Source organism: Cetorhinus maximus, chromosome 8 (genome assembly GCF_964194155.1).
Source record: "Cetorhinus maximus chromosome 8, sCetMax3.hap1.1, whole genome shotgun sequence".
Taxonomy (NCBI): domain Eukaryota; kingdom Metazoa; phylum Chordata; class Chondrichthyes; order Lamniformes; family Cetorhinidae; genus Cetorhinus; species Cetorhinus maximus.
In genome coordinates, this window is record NC_135886.1 from 130,937,010 (window position 1) to 130,948,605 (window position 11,596).

Consider the following 11,596-nt stretch of genomic DNA (forward strand, 5'->3'; position numbering starts at 1 on the left):
ATTTGGTGCAGGGGGAAAGAGGTGCGGCATACATAGTCCAGACGGCTGTGTTGCCTGCCCGGAACATTGGAACATCTGCTCAGGGCTGGAGAGGAACTCCTCGCATTGGGAGGGGGAGGACCCAGTTGTCATGGTCCATGTAGGTACCAACGACATAGGCAGGACAAGGAAGGAGGTTTTGCATAGTCAGTTTGAGAAGCTAGGTACCAAATTAAGAAGCAGACCCTCAAAGGCAATAATCTCTGGATTATTACCTGAGCCAGGTACAAATTGGCATAGGGCAAATAAGATTAGAGAGATGAATTTGTGGCTCAAAGACTGGTGTGGGAGAAGTGGGTTCCAATTCGTGGGGCACTGGCACCAGTATAGGGGAAAGTGGGTGCTGTACCACTGGGACAATCTACACCTGAACCGTGCTGGGATGAGTGTTCTTGCGAAACACATAACTAGGGAAGTAGAGAGGGCTTTGAACTAAACAAGGGTGGGGTGAGCGATCAAGCTTGGGTAGATGTGGCAAATCAAGGATTCAAAGCAGAAGACCATAATAGTAATATGGGAAATGAGGGTCATAGAATAGCAAGAAGGGACAGGGAGAAAAAAGCTAAGAATACACAAATAGTCAAGATTGGATGTTACAAAGATAACAAAATGACAAAACTAAAGGCTCTGTATCTGAATGTGCGTAACATTCATAACAAAGTGAATGAATTGATAGAGCACATTGAAGTACATAAATATGACCTGATAGCCATTGCAGAGATGTGGCTGCAAGATAATGTGGATTGGGTCCTGAATATTGAGGGGTATATGATATTCAAGAAGAATAGGAAACTCGGTAAAGGTGGAGGGAGAGCATTGTTGATCAAGGATGGCATTGGTGCAATAATTAGAGATGACCTTGGTTCAGAAGATCAGCAGATAGAATCGGTTTGGATGAAGATGAGGAAGAGTAGGGGAAAGAAGCCACTAGTGGGAGTGGTCTACAGGTCCCCTAAGAGCAAACACAATGTAGGACAAAGTATACAAGAAGAAATATTGGCTGTTTGTGATAAAGGGACAGCAATAGCCATGGGTGATTTTAATCCACATATAAACTGGAAAAATCAGAGTGGCAGTGAAGCCTGGTTGAGGGGTTCATAGATAAAGGCAAAATACTGCGGATGTTGGAAATCTGAAGCAAAAACAAATAGTGCTGGAAAAACTCAGCAGGTCTGACAGCATCTGTGGAGAGAAAGACAGAGTTAATGTTTCGAGTCCATATGACTCTTCTTCAGAACTAAAGAGAAGAAAAATATGGTGAAATATATACTGTTTAAGGGGGGGTGGGACAGGTGAAGCTGGATAGGAGGCCAGTAATAGGTGGAGGCAAAGGAGAGATTGTAAAAGATGTCATAAACAAAAGGTCAAAGGGGTGTTAATGGTGGTGATACCGACTAAAGGAGGTGCTAATAGTGACATTAAGAGTAGAAAGCAGAATGAGCAAGTGACAGATGGCCCCAGTGGGGGTGGGGTGGGGGGAGGGGACGGTGTGGGAAAAAAGATCGAAATAGGCTTAAAAGGTGAGGATAAAATAATGAATCAAAATGGAAATAAATGTAAAAAATAATCAAAATAAAAATTGGAGGGAAAAATATATATATATAATTTCAAATATTTATTTTTTAATTAAGGGGGATCAAAAAGGGGTGAGGATGGAGGAGAGAGCTCTTAGTCTGAAGTTGTTGAACTCAATGTTAAGTCCGGAAGGCTGTGAAGTGCCTAGTCGGAAGATGAGGTGCTGTTCCTCCAGTTTGCGTTGAGCTTCACTGGAACAATGCAGCAAGCCAAGGACAGACATGTGGGCATGAGAGCAGGGTGGTGTGTTGAAATGGCAAGCGATAGGAAGGTCTGGGTCATGCTTGCGGACAGACCGAAGGTGTTCTGCAAAGCGGTCACCCAGTCTGCGTTTGGTCTTTCCAATGTAGAGGAGACCGCATTGGGAGCAGCGAATGCAGTAGACTAAATTGAGGGAAGTGCAAATGAAATGCTGCTTAACCTGAAAGGATTGTTTGGGCCGTTGGATGGTGAGGATGGGGGAAGTAAAGGGGCAGGTGTTGCACCTTCTGCGGTTGCATGGGAAGGTACCGTGGGAGGGGGTTGAGGTGTTGGGGGTGATGGAGGAGTGGACCAGGGTGTCCCGGAGGGAACGGTCCCTACAGAATGCTGACAGGGGGGGATGAAGGGAGGATGTGTTTGGTGGTGGCATCATGCTGGAGTTGGCGGAAATGGCAGAGGATGATCCTTTGAATGCGGAGGCTGGTTGGGATGAAAAGTGAGGACAAGGGGGAACCTATCATGGTTCTGGGAGGGTGTGAGGGCGGATGCGCGGGAGATGGGCCGGACAAGGTTGAGGGCCCTGTCAACCGCCGTGGGTGGGAAACCACGGTTAAGGAAGAAGGAGGACACGTCAGAAGCACTGTTTTGGAAAGTGGCAGCATCAGAAAAAATGCGACGGAGGTGAAGGAACTGAGAGATTGGGATGGAGCCCTTACAGGAAGCTGGGTTTGAGGAGCTGAAGTCAAGGTAGCTGTGGGAGTTGGTAGGCTTGTAATGGATATTGGTGGACAGTCTATCACCAGAAATTGAGACAGAGAGGTCAAGTAAGGGAGGGGAAGTGCCAGTGGACCATGTGAAAGTGATGGAGAGGTGGAAATTGGAAGCAAAATTAATAAATTTTTCCGGGTCCAGACGAGAGCAAGAAGTGGCATCAAAACAATCATCGATGTACCGGAGAAAGAGTTGTGGGAGGGGGCCTGAGTAGGACTGGAACAAGGAATGTTCCACGTACCGCATAAAGAGACAGGTATAACTGGGGCCCATGCAGATACCCATAGCCACACCTTTTATTTGGAGGAAGTGAGACGAGTTTAAGGAGAAATTGTTCAGTGGGAGAACAAGTTTAGCCAGATGGAGGAGAGTGGTGGTGGATGGGGATTGTTCGGGCCTCTGTTCAAGGAAGAAGTGGAGAGCCCTCAGACCATCCTGGTGGGGGATGGAGGTGTAGAGGGATTGGACGTCCATGGTGAAGAGGAGGCGGTTGGGGCCAGGGAACTGGAAATTGTTGATATGATGTAGGGCATCAGAGGAATCGCAGATGTATGTGGGAAGAGACTGGACAAGGGGAGAGAGAACAGAGTAAAGATAGGAAGAAATGAGTTTGTGGGGCAGGAACAGGCTGACACGATCGGTCTACCGGAATAGTCCTGTTTGTGGATTTTGGGGAGGAGGTAGAAGCGGGCTGTCCGAGGTTGAGAGACTATGAGACTACATGCTCTCGTCTGGACCTGAAAAATTTATCAATATTGCTTCCAATTTCCACCCCTCCACCACTTTCACATGGTCCATCACTGACACTTCCCTTCCCTTCCTTGACCTCTCTGTCTCAATTTCTGGTGATAGACTGTCCATCAATATTCATTACAAGCCCACCGACTCCCACAGCTACCTTGACTACAATTCCTCACACCCAGCTTCCTGTAAGGACTCCATCCCATTCCCTCAGTTCCTTTGCCTCCGTCACATTTGTTCCCATGATGCCACTTTCCAAAACAGTGCTTCTGACATATTTTCCTTCTTCCTTAACCGAGGTTTCCTACCCATGGTGGTTGACAGGGCCCTCAACTGCGGGACCCATCTCCCGCGCCTCTGCCCTCACACCTTCCTCTCCCTCCCAGAATCATGACAGGCTCCCCCTTATCCTCACTTTTCACCCCAACCAGCTTCCGCATTCAAAGGATCATCCTGTGCCATTTCTGCCAACTCCAACATGATGCCACCACCAAACACATCTTCCCTTCACCGCACCCCCTGTCAGCATTCCATAGGGACCGTTCCCTCCGGGACATCCTAGTCCACTCCTCCATCACCCCCAACACCTCAACCCCCTCCCACGGCACCTTCCCATGCAACCGCAGAAGGTGCAACACCTGCCCCTTTACTTCCCCCCTACCGTCCAAGGGCTCAAACACCCCTTTCAAGCGAAGCAGTGCTTCACTTGCACTCCCCTCAATTTAGTCTACTGCATTCGCTGCTCCCAATGCGGTCTCCTCTACATTGGAGAGACCAAACGTTGAACACCTTCGGTCTGTCCACAAGCATGACCCAGACCTCCCTGTCGCTTGCCATTTCAACACACCATCCTGCTCTCATGCCCACATGTCCGTCCTTGGCCTGCTGCAATGTTCCAGTGAAGCTCAATACTCAACTGGAGGAACAGCACCTCATCTTCCGACTAGGTACTTCACAGCCTTCCGGACTTAACATTGAGTTCAACAATTTCAGACCATGAACCCTCTCCTCCATCCTCACCCCTTTTTGATCCCCTTTTTTCAAATATTTATTTTTTAATTTTTATATACATTTTTTCCCTTCAATTTTTATTATGATTATTTTTTACATTTATTTCCACTTTTATTCATTATTTTATCCTCACCTTTTAGCCTATTTCGATCTTTTTTCCCACACCGTCCCCTCCCCCCACCCCACCCCCACTGGGGCCATCTGTCACTTGCTCATTCTGCTTTCTACTCTTAATGTCACCATTAGCACCTTCTTTAGCCAGTACCACCACCATTAACACCCCTTTGACCTTTTGTTTATGACATCTTTTACAATCTCTCCTTTGCCTCCACCTATTACTGGCCTCCTATCCAGCTTCACCTGTCCCACCCCCCCTTAAACAGTATATATTTCACCATATTTTTATTTCTCTTTAGTTCTGAAGAAGAGTCATATGGACCTGAAACGTTTATCTGTTTTTCTCTCCACAGATGCTGTCAGACCTGCTGAGTTTTTCCAGCACTCTTTGTTTTTGCTGAGGAGTTCATAGAATGCTTTCTGGATAGTTCTTTTTAGAGCAGCACATTCTGGAACTAACCAGAAAGCAGGTTGTATTAGACTTGGTATTGTGTAATGTGACATGATTAGTTAAAGGCCTCAAAGTGAGGGCACCCCTAGGTAGTAGTGACCACAATATGATTGAATTTTACATCCAGTTTGAAAGGGAGAAGAGTGGGTCTAAGACTAGTATTTTAAACTTAAATAAGGACACCATGTAGGCATGAAAGTTGAGACCATAAGACCATAAGACATAGGAGCATAAGTAGGCCATTCAGCCCATCAAGTCTGCTCTGCCATTCAATGAGTTCATGGCTGATCTGATAATCCTCAACTCCACTTTCCTCCCTTATTCCCATAACTCTTGATTCCTTTACTGATGGAAAATCTGTCTATTTCAGCCTTGAATATACTTATCCACCCAGCCTCTACAGCCCTCTGCGTAAAGAATTCCACAGATTGATTACCCTCTGAGAGAAGAAATTCCTCCTCATTTCTGTTTTAAATGGGTGCCCCCTTACTCTGAGATTATGCCCTCTGGACTCTCCCACAAGGGGAAACAACCTCTCAGCATCTACCCTGTCAAGCCTCCTAAGAATCTTATATGTTTCAGTAAGGTCGCCTCTTATTCTTCTAAACTCCAATGAGTACAGGCCCAACCGACTCCATCTCCCCTCATAAGAAAATCCCTCCATCCCCGGGATCTACCTAGTGAACCTTCTCTGGACTCCTCCAATGCCAGTATATCTTTCCTTAGATAAGGGGACCAAAATTGTTCACAGTATTCTAGGTGTGGTCTAGCCTTGTATAGTTTTAGCAAGACTTCCCTATTTTTATACTGCATTCCCTTTGAATTAAAGGCCAACATTCCATTTGCCTTCCCTATTACCTGTTGAACTTGTATGTTAGCTTTTTGGGATTCATGCACAAAGACTCCCAAATCCCTCTGTGCTGCAGCCTTCTGCAGTGTTTCTCCATTTAAACAATATTCAGCTCCTGTATTCTTCCTGCCAAAGTGCATAACCTCACATTTTCCCATGTTATTTTCCATGCCAAGTTTTTGCCCACTCACTTAAACTGTCTATATCCCTCTGTAGACTCCTTGTGTCATCATTGCCACTTGCCTTCCCACCCATTTTTGTGTCATCCGCAAACTTGGCGATAGTACATTCACTTCCCTCGTTTAAGTCATTAATATATATTATAAAGAATTGAGGCCCCAGCACTGATCCCTGTGGCACTCCACTAGTTACAGGTTACCATCCTGAAAATGCCCCATTTATCCCAACTCTCTGCCTTCTAATAGTTAGCCAATCCTCTATCCCCAACACCATGGGCCCTTATCTTACTAAGTAGCCTTATGTGAGGTACCTTATCAAATGCCTTTTGGAAATCCAAATATATTACGTCTACTGGTTCCTCTTTATCTATCCTACTTGCTACCTCCTCAAAGAATTCTAATAAATTTGTTAAGCATGACTTCCCTTTCATGAAGCCATGTTGACTCTGCTTGATTAGATTATGCATTACTAAATGCTTTGCTATTACATCCTTTATAGTAGACTCCAACATTTTCCCAATGACAGATGTTAAGCTAACTGGCCGCAACTGGCCGGCTTTCCATCTCCCTCGCTTTTTGAGTAAGGGCATTACATTGGCCGTTCTCCAATCCTCTGGGACTTTTCCAGAATCTAAGGATTCTTGGACGATAACAACCACTGCATCCACTATCTCTGAAGCTACTTCCTTTAATATCCTAGGATGCAACCCATCAGGTCCAGGGGGCTTATCGACCTTTAGCCCCATTCGTTTCCCTAGTACTTTTTCTCTAGAGATAGTTATTGTATTTATTTCCTCCCCCTCTTTTGCCCCTTGATTATTTAGTATTTTTGGAATGCTATTAGTATCTTCTACCGTGAAGACTGAAGCAAAGTATTTATTCAACTCCTTTGCCATTTCCTGGTTCCCCATTATTATTTCCCCAGCCTCATTCTCTAAGGGGCCTATGTTCACTTTGGTCTTTCTCTTCCTTTTTATATATTTAAAGAAGCTCTTATTATCCATTTTTATATTACTTGCTAGTTTACCCTCAAAGTTTATTTTCTCCCTCTTTATTTTTTTTTTGGTCATCTTTTGTTGTTTTTAAAAAACTTTCCTAATCCTCTGGTTTACAACTAATCTTTGCCACATTGTATATTTTCTTTTAATTTGATACTGTCCTTAACTTCCTTGGTTAACTATGGTTGGTTTATCCCCTTCCTAGAACCCTTCTTCCTGACTGGGATATATCTTTGTTGAGAGTCATGAACTATTTTCTTAAACGTTGCCATTGTTCATCAACTATCTTTTCTGCTAAACTGCTTTCCCAGTCCACTCCAGCCAACTCTGCCCTCATTCCGTTGTAATTACCATTATTTAAGTTTAGCACAGTTGTTTCCAACCCAAGTTTCTCACTCTCAAACTGAATGCTAAATTCTACCATATTATGCTCACTGTTTCCTAGGGGTCCTTTACTCTGAGATCATTTATTAAACCTGCCTCATTACACATTACCAGATCCAAAATAGCCTGATCCCTGGTTGGATTTACAACACATTATTCTAAGAAACTGTCCTGAATACACTATGGGCAACATTTTCTCTTCGCCGGGGGGTGGGGGCGTTGGGGGGGTGGTGGTGGGGGGGGGCGATGTGTGGGAGCAGGCATGGGTGGTGGGTTCCCGATCAGCACTCCCAGTTGGGGGCGTGCAGCCATTTTACGTGGACAGGCCAATTAAGGCCCGCCCAGCGTGACGTCGGCCAGGAAGCGCTATGCGCTCCCTGTGTGGTTGGGGGAGATTCCCTGAGCCTGGAGTGCGCTCTTTCGTGCATGCGCGCGGAAGAACGCACAGATCTCCCTGAGGCAAAGCGCTGCCTCAGAAAGATCGGCTCAGGTTTGAAACATTAAATAAAGATGAGAAAAAAAAATTTCGCTGCCATGTCCCCTCATGTGGCACTGTCACATGAGTTAGGACATGTCCATAACTTTTATTTTAAAATATTCTGAAATTTTTAAATCCCTCATGAAACCTCATCCCGCCCGTGGATGAGGTTTCATGCTTTTTCAGAAGCCCGCCTGAGCTCCCGGCCTGCCCGCCAACCTTAAGGTTGGACAGGCAGGTCCATGAATGATTTCAATTACTTTTTTAATGGCCTTAATAGGCTGTTGACAGCGGCTGCGCGCCCGCCGACCTGAAAATGTAAATGACGTGGGGTGATGTTGGGATGCCCGCCCGATGTCACCCCGCGTCATTTTACGCGTTGGCGAGTGGGCCTTGCCAACCGGAAGATACAGCCCTATGAATTCCTGCTCATGTCTACCTCTGCCAATTTAATTTTCCCAATCTGCAAGAAAATTAAAGTCACCCATGATTAATGTGCTGCCTTTTTTACATGCCCTCATTATCTCCTGATTTATTCTCTGTCCTACAGCATAGCCACTGTCAGGGGCCTTATAGACTACTCCCACTAGTGCCTTCTTCCCCTTGTTATTTCTTACCTCCACCCATATGGATTCTACATCTTCCGATCCAAGATCCTTTCTTGCTATTGTACTTATTCCATCTCGTACTAGCAAAGCTACCCCACCACCCTTTCCTTCCTGCCTGTCCTTTTGAAAAGTCACATACCCCTGAATATTTAGTTCCCAGCTTTGATCTCCTTGTAACCACATCTCCGTAATGGCTATAAGATCATACCCATTAACCTCTATTTGTGCCATTAATTCATTTATATCGTTCCGAATACTACGTGCATTTAAATAAAGGGCCATTAATTTTGCCTTTTTACCATTTTTTCCCTCTTTGACCCCATTTGCTGCTGTTTTTTTATACTTGTACGCTCTGTCCCTCCCTGTCACACTCTTGAGCAAGCTGACGTGAACTGGGATACTAGGCTCAGGGATAGATCAATAGAGAAGCAGTGGCAGACATTTAATGGGATATTTCAGAATACTCAGAATAAGTATAAAGAAAAATGCTAAAGGGAGGACCCACCATCCCTGGTTAACTAAAGAGGTTAAGGAAAGCATGAAACTTATGGAAAAAGCATACAACTACGCAAAAATGAGTCGCAGGTCAGAATATAAAGAACAGCAGAGAATGACTGAAAGGTTAATCAGGAGAAAGAAATTAGGGTATGAGCAGAAACTAGCTAGAAATGTAAAAATAGACAGCAAGAGTTTCTACAAGTATTTAAAAAGGAAAAGAGTAAGTAAAGTGAGTGTCAGTCTGCTAGAGAGTGTAAATGGGTAGTTTATAGTAGATAATAAGGAAATGGCGGATGAAGTGAAGAAATGTTTTGCCCATGTCTTCAAAAAATAAAAAACATTCCAGTAATAGCTGTAAATCAGGAGGTGGAAGGGAGCGGGGAACTTGGTGAAATTACCATCGCTAGGGAAGCAGTACTGATCAAACTGATGGAGCTGCAGCTGACAAGTCATCAGGTCCTGATGGACTTCATTGTAGGGTCTTAAAAGAGGTAGCTAATGAGGTAGTAGATGTGTCGGTGGGATTTTCCAAAATTCGCTAGATTCTGGAAAGGTTCCATCAGACTGGAAAATAGCAAATGTAACCCCTCTATTCAAGAAGGGAGGGAGGCAGAAGACAGGAAACTATAGGCCAGTTAGCTTGCCGTGTCTTGTGGGGAAGGTGTTAGACTTGATCATTAAGGAGGTTATAGCTGGGCACTTAGATAACTCAAGGTATCTGGGAAGAGTCAGCATGGTTTTGTGAAAAGGAAATCATGTTTAACCAATTTATTGGAGTTCTTTAAAGAAGTAACATCTGCTGTGAATAAAGGGGAGCCTGTAGACATGCTGTGCTTGGATTTCCAGAAGGCATTTGATAAGGTTATTGCGGAAAATAAAAGCTCATGGTGTAGGAGGTAACGTATTAGCATGGATAGAAGATTGGCTGGCTGGCAGAATGCAGAGAGTATGCATAAATGGGTCTTTTTCTGATTGGCAGGATGGGATGAGTGGAATCTCACAGGGGTCTGTGCTGGGGCCTCAACTTTTAACAATTTATAACAATAACTTGGATGAGGGTAGTGAGGGAAGGCATGGTAGATACATTTGCAAATGATACAAAGATAGGTAGGAAAGTGTATTGTGAAGAGGACATAAGGAGGTTGTGGATGGATATGTGGTTGAATGAGTGGGCAAAAATCTGGCAGCTGGAGTATAATGTGGGAAACTGTGAAGCTGTTCACTTTGGCTGGAAGAATAAATCAACAGAGTATTACTTAAATGGAGAACGGCTGCAGAATTCTGAGGTGCAGAGGGATCTAGGTGTTCTAGTACCTGAGTCACAAAAAGTTAGTATGCAGGTACAGCAAGTAATTAAGAAGGGTAGTGGAATGCTATCCCTTATTCCAAAGAAGAATTGAACATAAAAGTAAGGATGCTATGCTTCAGTTATACAGAGCATTGGTGAGACCATATCTCGAATATTGTCTGCAGTTTTGGGCTCCTTATTTAAGGAAAGATGTAAATACATTGGAGGCAGTTCAGAGGAGGCTTACTTAATTGATACCTGGAATGAGCGGGTTGTCTTATGAGGAAAGATTGGACAGACTGGGCTTGTTTCCACTGGAGTTTAGAAGAGTGAGGGGTGACTTGATTAAAGTATATAAGATCCTGAACGGGACTGACAAGGTGGACGTGAAAAGGATGCCCCAGAACTACCCAGAACTAGGGAGTACTGTTTCAAAATTAGGTGTTGCCCTTTTGATAAGGAGAGATGAAGAGAAACTTTTTCTCTGAGGGTTGTGTGGCTTTGGAACTCTGCCTCTGAAGCCAGTGGAGGTGGGGTCATTGAATATTTTTAAGGCATGGGTGATAGAGTCTTGCTAGGCAAGGGAATCAAAAGTTATCAGGGGTAGATGGGAATGTGGAATTCAAAACACAAGCAGATCAGCCATGCTCAAGAGGCCGAATGGCCTACTTCTGCTCCTATTTCGTATGTTCGTCTGTACATGTGTGTATACACGTTTGTCTATTTACGTATAGGGTAGCTAGGCATAAATAAGCTGCTGTTATAGTGATGACCTGGGCTCTTGGGAACAGGAGACCATCAAGATAGTTATGCTTACCAAGGCTGATCATCATTCCATTGTCAGAACATGAGAAACATCTCAGATTTTACCCACTGTATAGATTTCTCAGAAAGTGAATTCAAGCTTGGCTGATTTCCAGAGTAGTGTGGATGTATTCATTCCAAAGATAAGAGAGACCCTGCAGATCCATATTCTGTTTTTTTGTAGTGCTTGACTACACAGTACCCTATATCACAAGACCAACATAGTTCTGCTGTTCAGCTTCTGCAATAAACCAATTGTGTTAACGCAGTGAATTTCCGTTGTATTTTTCTGGAAACCACCTGCAAATATCAATGCTTCCTTTTAATCTTAGTTTCTGAAGGACATTATTGGCTACCCAAAGGAAAACTTTGCTATCATTGTTCAAACATATGAGTAGGTCAACAGAAACCAGAAAAATACAGAATTCATAGTTCTCAAGGCACTGTTGGTGTGGGAGTAGAATGCCCAGCACCAGAGATCTTACAACTTTGTGGACAACTAGTGCCCATGCACTTCAGTTGAAAATCAACATTTTAACTGGACAATATTTTCTCAAAAAAGGAAAAACCTGCTTAAACCAACCTTACGAAATGCAAGTTCCC